The sequence below is a fragment of the Oncorhynchus masou genome, chromosome 15, assembly GCF_036934945.1.
Source record: "Oncorhynchus masou masou isolate Uvic2021 chromosome 15, UVic_Omas_1.1, whole genome shotgun sequence".
NCBI classification, from domain to species: domain Eukaryota; kingdom Metazoa; phylum Chordata; class Actinopteri; order Salmoniformes; family Salmonidae; genus Oncorhynchus; species Oncorhynchus masou.
The window spans coordinates 6,517,459-6,534,812 of NC_088226.1; the positions used below are offsets into that span (position 1 = coordinate 6,517,459).

Here is a 17,354-nt window from a genome sequence, read left to right on the forward strand (position 1 = left end):
ATACTTGTGTAACATATTGTCATGGAGCAGTGTGTTTTTCAAGTGAGGATAGACATTACTGGGAATAAGCTAAGGTAACATTGTTGAAACCGTTGACAGAAAAGTAAAAGGTTGCAACATTGTATATGCTGTCATGAATGAATGAATGAAACCATCATAGTAGCCGATCCTAAAAAAAGTTTGTGTTTGTATGGAAATATACAGATGTTAATCAATATAATTTCAGCTTTTGATGTATTTTGTTTTTAATTAGTTACAGTTACAGTAATAGTAAAAAACATAGTGACTCAAATATGATCAAATGTAACTTGATCAAGGGGAATATACTGTGTGAACTGGTTACATTTTAAGAAAACGGTCTGTAGATGGCGCTAGAGATTCACTGTTGACTGCATCAAGATTGTATAGCTGTTTCCATTAACTTGTCCAGAGATTTTTGGCAACATAAAAAAGTTTGCATAGAAAATACACTGAACAAGAACAGCAACGTGTAAAGTGTTTTTCCCATGTTTCATGAGCTGATATAAAAATCCCAAAAATGTTCCATACAAACAAAAATATGATTTTGCTCCAATTTTGTGCATAAATGTGTTTACATCCCTGTTAGTGAGCATTTCTCGTTTGCCATAATATAATAATTATATTTTTGACAACTTTTACTTTTACTTTACTAAAGAAAATAATGTACTTTTTGCTCCATACATTTTCCCTGACACCCTAAAGTACTCATAACACTTTGAATGCTTAGAAGGACAGAAAATGGTTCAATTCACACACTTATCAAGAGAACATCCCTGGTCATCCCTACTGCCTCTGATCTGGCGGACTCACTAAACACAAATTATTTTGAATGTTCAATCAACTCAGAATTCCATGTCGGAATTTCTTGCCTCTTTCTAGAGCCCACAAGAAGGACTGCCACGCCATCTTCCTGATCAGGTGAGCAAAGCACAACAAGGTGAGTCCAAAATGTATTTTATGCTGCTGCATAAATTATGGAATATGCCAATGAGAATGTAATACTAAGTGTATGTTGTGAAGTAAGCTGTTAGTAGCCCATGTGCCCCACCCTAATAATTTGATCCCTTCCCTTCCTCATAACCTACCCTGCTTTTTTGACTTGATGGTGCACATGTAGCCTGTTTTAGAGGAATGTAATCATTGAATATTGTAAGAGCTTTCATTGTCTGCTTATATGCCCCCTTTATTTAACCCATGGTTCTGACTTGGTGTACAGCGAGAATATTGTAAGAACGACCCATGTTCTGAATTCTGTTGCTGTACATTTCAAAAGTGCTGAACAAATAGTTATTGACTACGTCCGTCCTAGCTCGCTCATGTCTTAATCAAAACGGATTGCCCCTTATCCATTCATGCCATAGTTTTTACATCTCAAATGTCTGTAGAAACCACATTTGTTTAAGCAAGTCAGCCATATCAGCTACAGTGGCAAGAAAATGTATGTGAACCCTTTGGAAATACCTGGATTTCTGCATAAATTGGTCATAAAATTTGATCTGATCTTCATCTAGGTCACAACAACAGACAAACACAGTCTGCTTAAACTAAAAACACACAAACAATTATACATTTTCATGTCTTTTTTTTTACTAGGCAAGTCAGTTCAGAACATATTCTTATTTTGAATAATGGCCTAGGAACAGTGGGTTAACTGCCTTGTTCAGTTCAGGGATTCGATCTTGCAACCTTTCGGATACAAGTTCAACGCTCTAACCACTAGGCAATCTGCCATTCTTTATTGAATACACCGTGTAAACATTCACAGTGCAAGGTGGGAAAAGTATGGGAACACTTGGATTTAATAACTGGTTGACCCTCCTTTGGCAGCAATAACCTCAACCAAACATTTCCTGTAGTTTCAGATCAGACCTCCTGACAATGGTCAGGAGGAATTTTGGACCATTCCTCTTCACAAAACTGTTTCAGTTCAGCAATATTCTTGGGATGTCTGGTGTGAATTGCTCTCTTGAGGTCATGCCACAGCATCTCAATCGGGTTGAGGTCAGGACTCTGACTGGGCCACTCTAGAAGGCATATTTTCTTCTGTTGAAGCCCATCTGTTGTTGATTTACCTCTGTGTTTTGGGTTGTTGTCCTGTTGCATCACCCAACTTCTGTTGAACTTCAATTGGTGGACAGATAGCCTAACATTCTCCTGCAAAATGTCTTGATAAACTTGGGAAATCATTTTTCCGTCAATAATAGCAAGCTGTTCAGGCCCTGGGGCAGCAAAGCAGCCCCAAGCCATGATGTTGGGAGGAGGTTGATGTGCTGTGCCTTTTTTTCTCTACACACAGTGTTGTGTTCCTTCCAAACAACTCAACTGTAGTTTCATCTGTCCACAGAATATTTTGCCAGTAGCACTGTGGAACATCCAGATGCTCTTTTGCAAACTTCAGATGTGCAGCAATGTTTTTTTTGGAAAGCATTGGCTTCTTCCGTGGTGTCCTCCCGTAAACACCATTCTTGTTTAGTGTTTTAGTGTCATAGACTCATCAACAGAGATGTTAGCATGTTCCAGAGATTTAACTGACACTCTAGGATTCTTCTTAACCTCATTGAGCATTCTGGGCTGTGCTCTTGCAGTCATCTTTGCAGGATGGCCACTCCTAGGGAGAGTAGCAACCGTGCTGAACTTTCTCCATTTATAGACAATTTGTCCTACCGTGGACTGATGAACGTCAAGGCTCTTAGAGGTACTTTCCAGCTTTATGTAAGTCAAAATTAGGTCTTCTTAGGTCTTCTGAAATCTATTTTGTTCAAGGCATGGTTCACATCAGGCAATGCTTCTTGTGAATAGCAAACTCAAATGTTGTGGTTTTTTTATAGGGCAAGGCATCTCTAACCAATATCTCCAATCTTGTCTCATTGATTGGACTCCAGGTTAGCCGACTCCTGACTCCAATTAGATCACCACCGACAAATCCATGATTATCGAAAACTTCAACAAGCATTTCTCAATGGCTGGCCATGCCTTCCGCCTGGCTACTCCAACCTCGGCAGCTACTCGCCCAAGCCTCTCCAGGTTCTCCTTTACCCAAATCCAGATAGCAGATGTTCTGAAAGAGCTGCTAAACCTGGACCCGTACAAATCAGCTGGGCTTGACAATCTGGACCCTCTATTTCTGAAACTATCAGCCGCCATTGTCGCAACCCCTATTACCAGCCTGTTCAACCTCTCTTTCATATCGTCTGAGATCCCCAAGGATTGGAAAGCTGCCGCAGTCATTCCCCTCTTCAAAGGGGGAGACACCCTGGACCCAAACTGTTCCAGACCTATATCCATCCTGCCCTGCCTATCTAAGGTCTTCGAAAGCCAAGTCAACAAACAGGTCACTGACCATCTTGAATCACACCGTACCTTCTCCGCTGTGCAATCTGGTTTCCGAACCGGTCACGGGTGCACCTCAGCCACGCTCAAGGTACTAAACGATATCATAACGGCCATCGATAAAAGACAGTACTGTGCAGCCGTCTTCAACTCTGTCAATCACCATATCGGCAGACTCAGTAGCCTTGGTTTTTCTGATGACTGCCTTGCCTGGTTCACCAACTACTTTGCAGACAGAGTTCAGTGTGTCAAATCGGAGGGCATGCTGTCCAGTCCTCTGGCAGTCTCTATGGGGGTGCCACAGGGTTCAATTCTCGGGCCGACTCTTTTCTCTGTATATATCAATGATGTTGCTCTTGCTGCAGGCGATTCCCTGATCCACCTCTACGCAGACGACACCATTCTATATACTTCCGGCCCGTCCTTGGACACTGTGCTATCTAACCTCCAAACAAGCTTCAATGCCATACAACACTCCTTCCGTAGCCTCCAACTGCTCTTAAACGCTAGTAAAACCAAATGCATGCTTTTCAACCGTTCGCTGCCTGCACCCGCACGCCTGACTAGTATCACCACCCTGGATGGTTCCGACCTTGAATATGTGGACATCTATAAGTACCTAGGTGTATGGCTAGACTGTAAACTCAAACATATCAAACATCTCCAATCGGAAATCAAATCTAGAGTCGGCTTTCTATTCCGCAACAAAGCCTCCTTCACTCACGCTGCCAAACTTACCCTAGTAAAACTGACTATCCTACCAATCCTCGACTTCGGCGACGTCATCTCCAAAATAGCTTCCAACACTCTACTCAGCAAACTGGATGCAGTTTATCACAGTGCCATCCGTTTTGTCACTAAAGCACCTTATACCACCCACCACTGCGACTTGTATGCTCTAGTCGGCTGGCCCTCGCTACATATTCGTCAACAGACCCACTGGTTCCAGGTCATCTACAAGTCCATGCTAGGTAAAGCTCCGCCTTATCTCAGTTCACTGGTCACGATGGCAACACCCACCCGTAGCACGCGCTCCAGCAGGTGTATCTCACTGATCATCCCTAAAGCCAACACCTCATTTGGCCGCCTTTCGTTCCAGTTCTCTGCTGCCTGTGACTGGAACGAATTGCAAAAATCGCTGAAGTTGGAGACTTTTATCTCCCTCACCAACTTCAAACATCTGCTATCTGAGCAGCTAACCGATCGCTGCAGCTGTACATAGTCTTATCGGTAAATAGCCCACCCAATTTTACCTACCTCATCCCCATACTGTTTTTATTTATTTACTTGTCTGCTCTTTTGCACACCAATATCTCTACCTGTACATGACCATCTGATCATTTATCACTCCGGTGTTAATCTGCAAAATTGTAATTATTTGCCTACCTTCTCATGCCTTTTGCACACAATGTATATAGACTCCCCTTTTTTTCTAGTGTGTTATTGACTTGTTAATTGTTTACTCCATGTGTAACTCTGTGTTGTATGTTCACACTGCTATGCTTTATCTTGGTCAGGTTGCAGTTGCAAATGAGAACTTGTTCTCAACTAGCCTACCTGGTTAAATAAAGGTGAAATAAAAAATAAAAAATAGATTTTGTAGATGTTATTAGCCTAGTGGTTCACATTCCAACCTACACTGTTTAAATGATGTATTCAATATAGACAAGAAAAATCAAATCAAATAATTTATTAGTTTATGTCTATGTTTGTCTATTGTTGTGACTTAGATGAAGATCAGATCAAATTTGATGACCAATGTATGCAGAAATCCAGGTAATTCCAAAGGGTCCACATACTTTTTCTTGCCACTGTATGTTTTTGAAAAAGGCAGTAAATGAGGCTGAATGAACTGTTTCGCTGCCAGATATTGCTCCGCTGATAGCCAGGTGTAGCAGTGGTAATGTGTTGGGACTTTGTGGGCACCGCATGTCACCATTATAGTGCAATTAATGTATTTTTTAGTGCTGTGTTGTGTAGTGGCTTTGCTGGCATGCATCAAAACATAACCCCCCCCAACACCAAGATGTACATAAAAATGGCCAAAGCTCAGGTATCCCACGAAAACCAGCTTGGATAGAATGCAATAATTGACTAATATTTGCCATATTCTAATAATTATCATGTGCCAGCATATCGCCATGGTTAATGCCAAGGTGCACCCCTGAAGACCAGAAATTATTGGATGGTGAAACTGGCAAGTCAACCAGTAAAACAAGACAAAGCAATTCAAAATTCAAAATTAATTTGCAAACAGTAGACATTTATAACTACATGTGGAGTGGATCTTACAGTTACGTGATCACCACCTGCCTTGCGTACCTTCAAAGTGGTTTGACAATCATCATTTATTCGAAAAACACAGTTTCCATCATAATTTTTCGCAATAAAGAAAGTTCAACAAAAGAAAAATCCACCCCTGTCGAACGGATACAAATTTTGTCGATCTTTAAAATGATCCTATATCGCAATGTTTTTGTTGTTGTTGCTGGGTCAATGGAAACCTGCTTACTGTTGGTCTGCCTACAGTACACAAAATACGATACTAAACCCTAGTACGTACCTTTCGACCAGTCACAAAACATCTAACCTATATTATTATTTCAGATTTTCTTCAGTTATTAATTCAATTGTTTCAAGACAATACATTCACTTACTGGCTATGTCCATTGAGAACCTCTTTCATTGAGAACTGCTAGAGGCACCATTACTGTATCTGTGTGCTTAGTTAATGTACCTAGACTATGAAGACCTCTCTACTGTCTTCTCTAAAGAGCAACAATAGTTTTCGTTGATATCACTGACGATTAACCCAAAAGTGATATTTTGTATTTTGTTACGTTAATTCTGTTTATTTTCTTTCCTTCTTAACTTGGCATAGATTATGGGAAGAACACAGCTGCAGAGATAAGAACTGGTTTATGTGGCAATAGCACTTATCTTGTAGTGCTGCCTTTTACAGCTTGTTTATATCGCTTAGTGAGGGTAGAGAGAAATACAATAACACCTCTGATTTCTGTGTCTTTTTTTGCCACATACACTGACTAAACAGCCTCACAGATGACATAGGTCAATAGTTCATTGTATACCATTCATTTTGAGGTGATGAGGGTTCCATGTCCAGAAATGATCTACCAATGATATCCCGCCTCGCAACAACCTTGTCCAATCCTCTCTAAATGTAATAAAAGCCTGGCACAGTGAACCTCCAAGAGCAGAGCTGCAGATCCCAGCAGCTTTTCACCATGTTAGTGCTCCACTGTTTCTTCTGTCTCTTCAGCCTTGCTGTAGGTGTTCTGTCTGGCCAGGATGGAAAGCTTTTCCTGGGCTCCTGCTCCATGGGCTGGTACAGCTCTAATGGCCGTTGCTTCAAGTATATTGCCATGCGTGTTGATTGGGCCAATGCAGAGTCACACTGAGTGTCTCAGAAAGCTAACCTGGCCTCTGTTCACTACCTGGATTAACACTACATTATAAACAACCTGATCAAGATCTACGACCCAGCTGAGAGTCTCACCTGGATCGGATTGAGTAACATCCACAAGGAGGGCAGGTGGATGTGGTCTGACGGCTCCCAGGTTGACCCACTGGAACGAAGAGCAGCCTAGATAATGACCAAGACACTGAAGACTGTGTTCTCACTAACTGGCCCGGTGGAATGCAATGGAATGATCTCAAATGTTCCAACCTGTTTGCCTTTGTCTGTGCCAACTGATTGAACTAGATGGCCATAGAGGTGGAGGATACTCAGACTGTGTCTGAAATCTGCCTTGATTTTCAATAATAAACCCCTTTTATTGAACAAATGTTGTTTGTGTTGTTTGTCACAATAATGTCTTGAATTATATAACCCATTTTTTAAAATAGTCCTCATCATCACATTGCACTCAGTTGTAAAATGACAGCTCACCAAAAATGTACATTGTTTTATATGGCTATGGCTGCAGCTGTCTCAACTGTGTGTGTCTGGACATTCTTTGTCTCAGCCTGGCTGTGGCCTTGGTTCTGGTTCTGGCTCTGGTTCTGGTTAGTAGAATGGCTCTTAAGGCAGCATCTGCAGAGGGATTCAAAGCTGCTGGATCAAAGATGTTCTGGCAGAAGCAAAAAAATAATTTCATAGAGCAGGTGCAGGAAGGGGGAATGGAGTTAAAACAGTTAGAAACTCTCTTCCAGTCAGCTCAAGTCTAAGTGTATAATGCCATCTTGTGCTACTAAGCCCTCCCAAAGATCTAGACAAAAAGAGACTGCATCATAACATAACACTGTTTTGGCATTGAGGGGCTTTTATCTGTTAACACAGCCCCTGGTTTTAGATCAATTGAGTGAAATTGTGCCATCTTTGGTATCAGTTAAGAATGCTTTAAAATACAAATGGCCAAAACAAAGGCAGAATATTACTTCTCGCCCAGCTAGCACATAACGTTCTGAAAACCATATGTTTCTTAACGTTTGGTGAGAGCGTGTTTGTCCTATGGTTCTTTTGCGTACAATCTTCCCACAACTTTCTGGGAATGGTGAAGGAAAGTTGTGTAGCTTTGGAACATTCTCAGCACATTTAAGGAACTTGACAAAAAAAGAGGTTATTTTCTTGATATTTCATTACTTTAACAGAACGTTTCCTAAAGGTTCAAAGATGGTTACATTTAATTTCAATTTGGTAATGGTATAGGAAGTTTGTCCAACTGGAATGTTCTAAAATAGTTCAGAGAACATTAAGGAATAACGTTCTTCTGTGGAAGTTTCAGTACTTCAGCATAACGTTTCCTCATGGTTCTATTTAAAGTCATATTCTCAAATTATCCCTAGAACGTTAAGAACACTTTCCATAAAAAAACACAAAACTTCTGTAACGTTTTAAGAAAGTTATTTAAAAAGATACACATTCCATTCTTCTCAACATCAACAAAACTCTATCCTTTATCTTGTTAAGTGGGTTCAGGTTTGTTGTTGGCTGCGTCCACTAATTGGCCACACCTGATCCTAATGAGTGCTTGATTCCTTTGAAATGAGGTCTGCTTGAATAGACTAAAATTAACAACTTTGTACGAGTTTAAAAAAAAAACATATCATGCTAGCTTCATCCTGGAGGCGCAGTGGACTAATTCCATGGACAGAGAACAGAATATCTACAATAAAAAATCTAAATTTGTTTGCATGATTGATGCCTAAGCAAATTAATTTCCATGTGTTCTATCTGTGCTTGGAGGTTAATCCAAACTAAGCTAGGAGTTCTAATAAAAGCCTTATTGAAACATGTTCTCAGAAAGAAATTTAATTACCTTCAAGTAACCTATTTCCGTTCTCAGCACAAATGAATAAAACCTCCCAGGAAAACTTTCAGTGAACCACAGTAAAACATTCTCACAAACTCCCTAAAAATGTACATTCCCAGAATAGGTGAAATTTTCATTTCCGTTCTCAGAACATTTAAAAAAACATGGTGCGTTTTACTGGTCAGGAACCATATGGCTTTGTTCCAGAACTAATGGAAAAACTCAAACGTACGTTCACACAACTTCAAAGAAACCAAACCAAATCAAATCAAATCAAATGTTATTTGTCACATACACATGGTTAGCAGATGTTAATGCGAGTGTAGCGAAATGCTTGTGCTTCTAGTTCCGACAATGCAGTAATAACCAACAAGTAATCTAACTAACAATTCCTAAACTACTGTCTTATACACAGTGTAAGGGGATAAAGAATATGTACATAAGGATATGTGAATGAGTGATGGTACAGAGCAGCATAGGCAAGATACAGTAGATGGTATCGAGTACAGTATATACATATGAGATGAGTATGTAAACAAAGTGGCATAGTTAAAGTGGCTAGTGATATATGTATTACATAAGGATGCAGTCGATGATATAGAGTACAGTATATACGTATGCATATGAGATGAATAATGTAGGGTAAGTAACATTATATAAGGTAGCATTGTTTAAAGTGGCTAGTGATATATTTACATCATTTCCCATCAATTCCCATTATTAAAGTGGCTGGAGTTGAGTCAGTGTCAGTGTGTTGGCAGCAGCCACTCAATGTTAGTGGTGGCTGTTTAACAGTCTGATGGCCTTGAGATAGAAGCTGTTTTTCAGTCTCTCGGTCCCAGCTTTGATTCCCCCTTGACTGACCTCACCTTCTGGATGATAGCGGGGTGAACAGGCAGTGGCTCGGGTGGTTGATGTCCTTGATGATCTTTATGGCCTTCCTGTAACATCGGGTGGTGTAGGTGTCCTGGAGGGCAGGTAGTTTGCCCCCGGTGATGCGTTGAGCAGACCTCACTACCCTCTGGAGAGCATTACGGTTGAGGGCGGAGCAGTTGCCGTACCAGGCGGTGATACAGCCCGCCAGGATGCTCTCGATTGTGCATCTGTAGAAGTTTGAGTGCTTTATATTCTAACTGGGGCAATATGCCATGGTTTTCAGGAGGATCCTGGTTGGGTTTGTGTGTTGACAAACCTCACTTCAACATACTGCACAAAATAAATTAGTGGAGGTTACTGGGACAGCAGAGGAAAATGCAACAATATATTTCACAGTCCTGTTTCAGACTCTATTGACCTGGTACTTAGTCATAAAATCACGTGGTACAGTAACAGTTTGTACATTGTTATTTACCAAACGATACAGAGGGCTATTTTCTCCATGAATCCCAAAGAAACCAAAAGGTAATTATAATAATCAGAATTTTGACCTAGTCATTTCAAAGAAAATTCCAGGTAAATGTCAGACTATAATAAAACACCAATGCATAAATGTTATTTTTAAACACCACTGAAGTGCACAGCTGGAGCCTGTGATGGGCTGGCCATGCCAATATTTGAAGTATGCTTCCGCATTTTTCTGCTATTACTCCCACAACTGCATTTGCTTGTCAACACAGATAATGATCACTTAAAAGATGATAGTCTGAGTAAACAATAAAGCTATATATCTCTAGAAATGTCATTAAGGTAGCCACAGCCCCAACAGATCTATTCACTTTCTCCAGCCTACCTGTATTAACCCTTTCATTGCACACATATGGGTATAGCCCCCATCCCTTGTTCTCTTTTATGTCGGGTTACTGTTTCCTATCCCCATTTTGAAAGCAGCTCAGTAGACAGTCCTGTCCAAAGGGAGGTTCCAGACCTGCAGTATTACACTCAGCTCCTCTCTCCCCTCCAACCTGACCTTATCATCCTCATCACAGACATATTATCTCTCCTGTCTGATTAGCTGTAATTCTGCAATTGGCTCTAATTGAATGTTGTCCTCCCCTGTACGCCGCCTCCACACATCCAGAGCGTCACGTCTCTCTCTCTCTCACACACACACACACACACACACACACACACACACACACACACACACACACACACACACACACACACACACACACACACACACACACACACACACACACACACACACACACACACACACACAGAGATTGTGTAGTTTCTGTTGTCACCATCTTTGTCTGTATCTTTGCTCCGTGTAATTCTCCTTCATCTTTACCATTGTCAACAGAGGGATCATGAACATCTAGGCAATAGCAACCTTAACAAGTGATGTTCATGTCCTGGATGACACCATCCTGTTTCATCTCCTTATTCTAGTCTTTAAGTTCCCTCTTTTAATTAGCAGCAGTGAGTCAGTGTGGTAGATAAGGCTTTCCCCTGGTGATTCAGTGTCACCATTGTGCTTTCTTTCAGCTCAGTATAGTTCTCTGTGTTTCTCTATCGTAGTTTTGGGGAAGATACCCTAAGGGAAGTCAGTTGAAATAATAACTAAAGCCCTCTCAGAAAACGAAAAATACAAAAGGTTTTGAAGGAATTTAACTCACTTCAGAACCAACAGTAAACTTGTTCCAAAAGCCTCACACTGTGGAATGGATCATTCAAAATCCAATTAAAATACCCCCTCACTCACTCTCAACAAACAGCCCAGGAAATCCCTGCATAGAAAGAGAATGTGTGTGTGTGTCCAAGATGAAAAGTACTATTGGCATCAGAGTGAGAGAAGTGTGCCCGAGGCTGAACTGACTCAGGATGATAGCCAGTTGATCTGTATCAATAGCTAATTAAAACAATTCCCGATAGACACACAAACACAAAGTCTAAAATGTTTTTATCTCATTACAATCCCTTTAATTGTAGAGAGCTCTTTGTCTCAGTATGAAGCTGGAGCCTGTTTGTGTGGAGTGATTGACAGCTCGGTGTAGAAGGCACGGATCTAGTAATTACTTCAGAGAGATTGGGGTTTCTGGTTTGATTGCTTGCCTTGCTTTTAAATTATGTTCAGTCTTCAATCAGGTAATTAACTCATTTCGCCCAGCCCTTCTTTGTTCTGCAGAACAGCTTCTTCTACATAGATGTGATTTCTTCTCTGAGGTCCTTTTGAATTCAAATATGAGGGAATTACTATTTAGTGCCAATAGCCAATGAGTCATTGAAGAAAGTACTGCAGATTAAAGCTATGTCCAAGAGCATTTAGAATAATATTTTTACAGTAGTGCGCACAGATGAACTCATAATTGAGTAAAGGCTATCTGACTATAGTAGGTAAAGGTTACACCCAATGCAAATACCCATGAAGAAGAGAGATTCTAATGAAAGCAATTTCAGCCGTAATAATAAACAATATACAGTATGTAGGGGCTAGCGTGTCAGGAAGATTACACTTCAGTGTGTGTGCAGTTCAGGTCAAGATATATGAAGGAATGAGCAGAAGCAATTTATCAGTCCCTTAAACCCAGTCAGCCTTTTTCTATGAGTGAGAAGAGTGAGTGATGGGGCTAATTTCTCCATTCAGCAGCTGGTTTGATGGGGTGTGGGGGGGTGGGTGGCAGTGAAATCAGCCTGACCAAACACCAATAGCATGGCTGTCCACCCGTCCGTCCTCCATGTCCCCTGTGAGACAGACAGCACACCATCGGTGATCAACTGGGTGATTGACTTAGGGTTAATTTATTGTACAGTGACTGTAGTTAAACTACAGTCCACTAGAGGTCCTTACACCATAGTCAATTTAGGACTCCCAGGCAGGTACTTTGTCAATGTCAAAAAAAAACTGCATAGTTACCATCTGGGAGATTTGCTCAGCCACACACACAAACTCACACACTCCCAGCAAGCTGGTAAACAAAACTATGATTCTTTCAGACTTGCAGCAGCAGTGTTCAAAGTAATGCACAATGCCAAAGACAGAGGCAGATTGTAGCATAAGAATGATCTTGACTGGGTGCAGGAGGTTCAATCACTCAATGAATAGTTTTAATGATCTATTATCATTACTTGTATATTGAAGAGGCCAGAAAGCACTTACAGAAATAATCATATATTATAATTCCTCCATGGATGGTTCATTAATATATGGCTGCAATACAGATACTCTGTTTTTAAGCGGGATTATTTCTTCCCTCAGTCAGTGCCACCCCCACACTAACCTCTTACTGTACATGCAACATGATGTTCCAACAGCAGTCAGAGTCTAATCTGAAGTGATGTCTGATGGGAAAGTAATTTCTGCACAAGGAGAAAGAGGCCAAGAACGAACACTTACATAAATTGCAATTGCTTGACAAATGTAATTAAGTTATTGATGTGTATAAGCCTACATTAAGACTGATACCCACTTTAAAAAGGTCAGGGTGGATAAGTGGTCTGGGAGGGGGGGAATTTACTGTATGTGTGTGGGTACAGGAGGAGACTTAGAAGACATGGGTGACATTAGCCAAACAACATGGAGTCCAAAGTACCAATACATTTACACTAATGGATGTGATGTGAAATTTCGCTACATATTTACAGTAAAGGTACATTGGGCGTAAATTCCTGGAGCCTCATTTATCATTCATAGGCACAAATCTGTGCGTAAACCATGCGTGGGATCATTCCAATGTAAAGTGTAAGATTGATCAATATGAACGTTTGCTTGAGAGTTTACGTACATTTACGCACCGCCATGACCACGCGTACAAATTGATGGAATAAGGAACTGCTTGTCAAGTGTAGAATGGGTCAAATATATGGTGAACATTTGTGAAATTGTGGGAGTAATAATTAAATAATTTTTCCATTTCATTATATTTCCATTGTGAATTCATGCAACATATGTAATTTTACTACTTCAGTGCATTTGTTAGGATAAATTAATATAAAGTACAGTAATTTGTTAAATGACAAGTATTTGTGAAAGTGAAACCATTGTTGAAATGCAATAAAAGACTGAGATAATGGAAAATAGAATGAGTTGAGAGCTCAAGGGAGGCCTGCTTGGTGGAGAAGATGGCAGACAAGGAAAAAAGGATGAAAGTGGAACATATTATGAATAAATATGGAGTGGGGATTGCACAAGGCTTCTGGAAGATCTGGTAAAGGAGAAGATGGCGCATAAGGAAAACAGTGGAATATGTTTTGAGGGAATATGGAATGGAGGATCGCACAGAACTTTTGGAAAAGCTAGAGAAGGAAAGTGAACGTGACGAGGGTGAATTAATTGTAGTGGCAGGTGCAGTGATGACCGCTAAGAAGGGAAGCAGGCTGCTGAGGAAGGTTGGCTTCAAGTGCAAAAAGTAGGATACCTGCTCTAGTAGCTCAGAGATGGAACCTGAAGAGAGTATGGAGGTAGTATATGCGGTGAGGCCTGTCGAGTTTGGGCCTCATCCAGAAGATGAAAAGGAGGATTCTGGCCCAGTGGGAGTGAGATTTGTGGATCCTTGCATTTTGGCTGATCCATATTGGGTGGAGAAGAGGTTGGGGACTGTTGATTGGTGAGTGTAACTCGGGAGTGGACTAGTGATGATTTATTGTGTTTCTTCAGTCCAGAGGGAGTGGGTGCTCCGGATCACGTGATTAGGGAAAATAATTGTGTCTTGGTTTGCTCTTTGGAGCACGGCGCCATTGAAAGGAGTAATATTGGGGTGGCATTAAGTGTTGAGGAGGATCAGTTGAAATTGAAGAAATTCTTGGTATCTGTGATACCGGCCGTTTGGTGAGACACAGATCCGATGGAGAGTGTACGAAGAAGACATTGTCTGTCCTGCTGAGTTTTGATGTAGAGTCTTTGCCCAACAATGTCATGTACGCTATCCCGTGAGAGCATTGTTAAAAAAATACTGGTGTTTTAGTTGTCAAGTTCATGGGCATGTTGCAGCAGTGTGTAGGAGGGAGATTCCTAGATGTGAAAAGTGTGCAGGAGGTCATGAGACGAAGGAATGTGTAGTTTCGGTGGAGAAAGTTGTGTGTGTTAGCTGTGGGGGTGCCCATGGGGCTGGACATTGGAGGTGCTTGGTGAGAGAAAGGCAGGCGGAGTTTGCTATGATTAGACTTGTACAGAAAGTGTCATATGCTGAAGCAGGGAAGAGAGTGGTAGAGGAAGATGGGTACAGGGTGAGGGATACTTAGAGGATTCCTGTGAGTAGGCAGAGACCAAGCAAGAGACATGGGAAGAATATGTGCTTCAGTAAGGTGGGCTTTTTAGCATTCATAGCCATGGTGGTCAATTGTAATGCAGAAATGGATCAGAGGTCACAGAAAATAGAGGTTGTGGTGGAAGAGAAGTATTTGGAATTGTGAGGATTTACTGCAGAAGAGTTGCAGGGGGGTTTGAATGGTAGTGTTCTGTCCTCTCAGACCGTTGGTCTCAAGTAGGATGAGATAGGGTTAAATAGTGGAATGGTGGTGATGTTTTTTTAGAGATGGCTAGTAGTTGGCAGGACAATTTTCCTTTTCCCCAATTTTGTATTACCAAATCAAGAGTTTAATGTAGGTAGGCCGTGCGTGAATGGCCTCACACACCAGTACAGTAGGGGGCGGTGTATGCACCTAAAATTTGGATGCGAACCGCCAACTAAATCCTAAAGAAGAAATCGACCGAGAGATATCTGATCTTGCTCTGTTTGAGGATTTGACACTCCACATTTAGCAGAGAGGGCATTTTTAGAGACAGGTGGGTCTTCCTGCAAAAAGTACAGATTGTTTCAGCAAATATTGTTTCCAAAAAAGAGATTTAGAGATTTAAGACAAACACAAAAAAGGCAAACACATGCCATTCCGGTGCACATCCAAGCGCTATCCACCCCCAGGTTGTTTTTTGGCAACGGCACTTTTCAGTAGGAACTTGCCGATAGGCATCTCACAGCCCTCGATGAGCCAATGTTTTGGATGCAATCATCAGCAAAAGCAACAGTAACACATACAATTTCCATACACCATCGCACAACAGGTTGGTCAAGAGGGGTTTCTTTGCCATGTTGCCATGGGTTCCCAAATACGAACAGAGCGATAAACGGCACCCACACCCAAAACAAAAATACCATCGCAAAACATTTTCAACTATGTGAACAGAAAAGGCTTCCACTTTTTATGTGCAGGTGGTGCAATGCGTAAAATACCCTGCTGAATGTGGTGGCAAAGTGGCCCAACTTGTTCAGAACAGCAATGTTGGCCTATACGCCCACAGGAGAGAGCTGTTGAGGATGGATGGCTTATTGGTGAGTGTTGCCTTCTCATTTAAAGTATATTTTCCATTGCTAAAGCAACTTGAATCGTCAAATGGTCCTCTTTGTAGCCATGTTTTAATATTTACTGGTCAAGCCACAACTGCAGGGAGCCAATTAAAACATTTTGTTTGTACTCAATCTCTGACATTAGCACCTCCATTTCAGTCTCAGAAAAGTAAAACAGATATTCGCTTTTTTGGTTGCTCCTTTCTATTTCATGGTACGGTGTTGTATATTCATGGTACGGTGTTGTATATTCATGGTACGGTGTTGCCTTTCTATTTCATGGTATGGTGTTGTATATTCATGGTACGGTGTTGCCTTTCTATTTCATGGTACGGTGTTGTATATTCATGGTACGGTGTTGCCTTTCTATTTCATGGTACGGTGTTGTATATTCATGGTACGGTGTTGTATATTCATGGTACGGTGTTGTATATTCATGGTACTGTGTTGTATATTCATGGTACGGTGTTGTATATTCATGGTACGGTGTTGTATATTCATGGTACGGTGTTGTATATTCATGGTACAGTGTTGTATATTCATGGTACGGTGTTGTATATTCATGGTACAGTGTTGTATATTCATGGTACGGTGTTGTATATTTCATGGTACGGTGTTGCCTTTCTATTTCATGGTACGGTGTTGTATATTCATGGTACGGTGTTGCCTTTCTATTTCATGGTACGGTGTTTGTATATTTCATGGTACGGTGTTGCCTTTCTATTTCATGGTACGGTGTTGCCTTTCTATTTCATGGTACGGTGTTGTATATTCATGGTACAGTGTTGTATATTCATGGTACGGTGTTGCCTTTCTATTTCATGGTACGGTGTTGTATATTCATGGTACGGTGTTGCCTTTCTATTTCATGGTACGGTGTTGTATATTCATGGTACGGTGTTGTATATTTCATGGTACGATGTTGTATATTCATGGTACGGTGTTGTATTTCATGGTACGGTGTTGCCTTTCTATTTCATGGTACGGTGTTGTATATTCATGGTACGGTGTTGCCTTTCTATTTCATGGTACGGTGTTGTATATTCATGGTACTGTGTTGTATATTCATGGTACTGTGTTGTATATTCATGGTACTGTGTTGTATATTCATGGTACTGTGTTGTATATTCATGGTACTGTGTTGTATATTCATGGTACGGTGTTGTATATTCCACACAGGCTTTAAATGGAGGATTTGACAATATGTTTAATTAGGGGTCATGGTCATGTACGACCACTGAGGCTGAGAACAATTGGTATTTATCAATGGTTATCGCCTACCAGTGTGCATATGAAGCATGTAGGATTGTTTGATAAATAACTTTATGTATACGACTATTCTAAATTCCATTCGTAAGTAGTATTTAAGAATAGTTTAACAATATTGATAAATAAGGCCCATGGCCTGTTTTAAATTTCATTGATAGCCTCAGAATATATTAATAATGTATTGACGTTGGCCTGGGGGTAGGTTTATGACAGTCATAAATACCTCTTCCCCCCT

The 17,354-nt window shown here is 40.8% G+C and overlaps 1 long non-coding RNA gene across 1 annotated transcript; it reads left to right on the forward strand.

Annotated features, from left to right (window-relative positions):
• The first annotated feature begins 12 nt into the window (after positions 1-12).
• LOC135555422 (uncharacterized) lies at positions 13-6,900 on the forward strand. The gene is made up of 3 exons (XR_010457869.1): positions 13-74; positions 901-958; positions 6,632-6,900. It is a non-coding gene; the product is annotated as an uncharacterized LOC135555422 (long non-coding RNA).
• Positions 6,901-17,354: the final 10,454 nt, after the last annotated feature.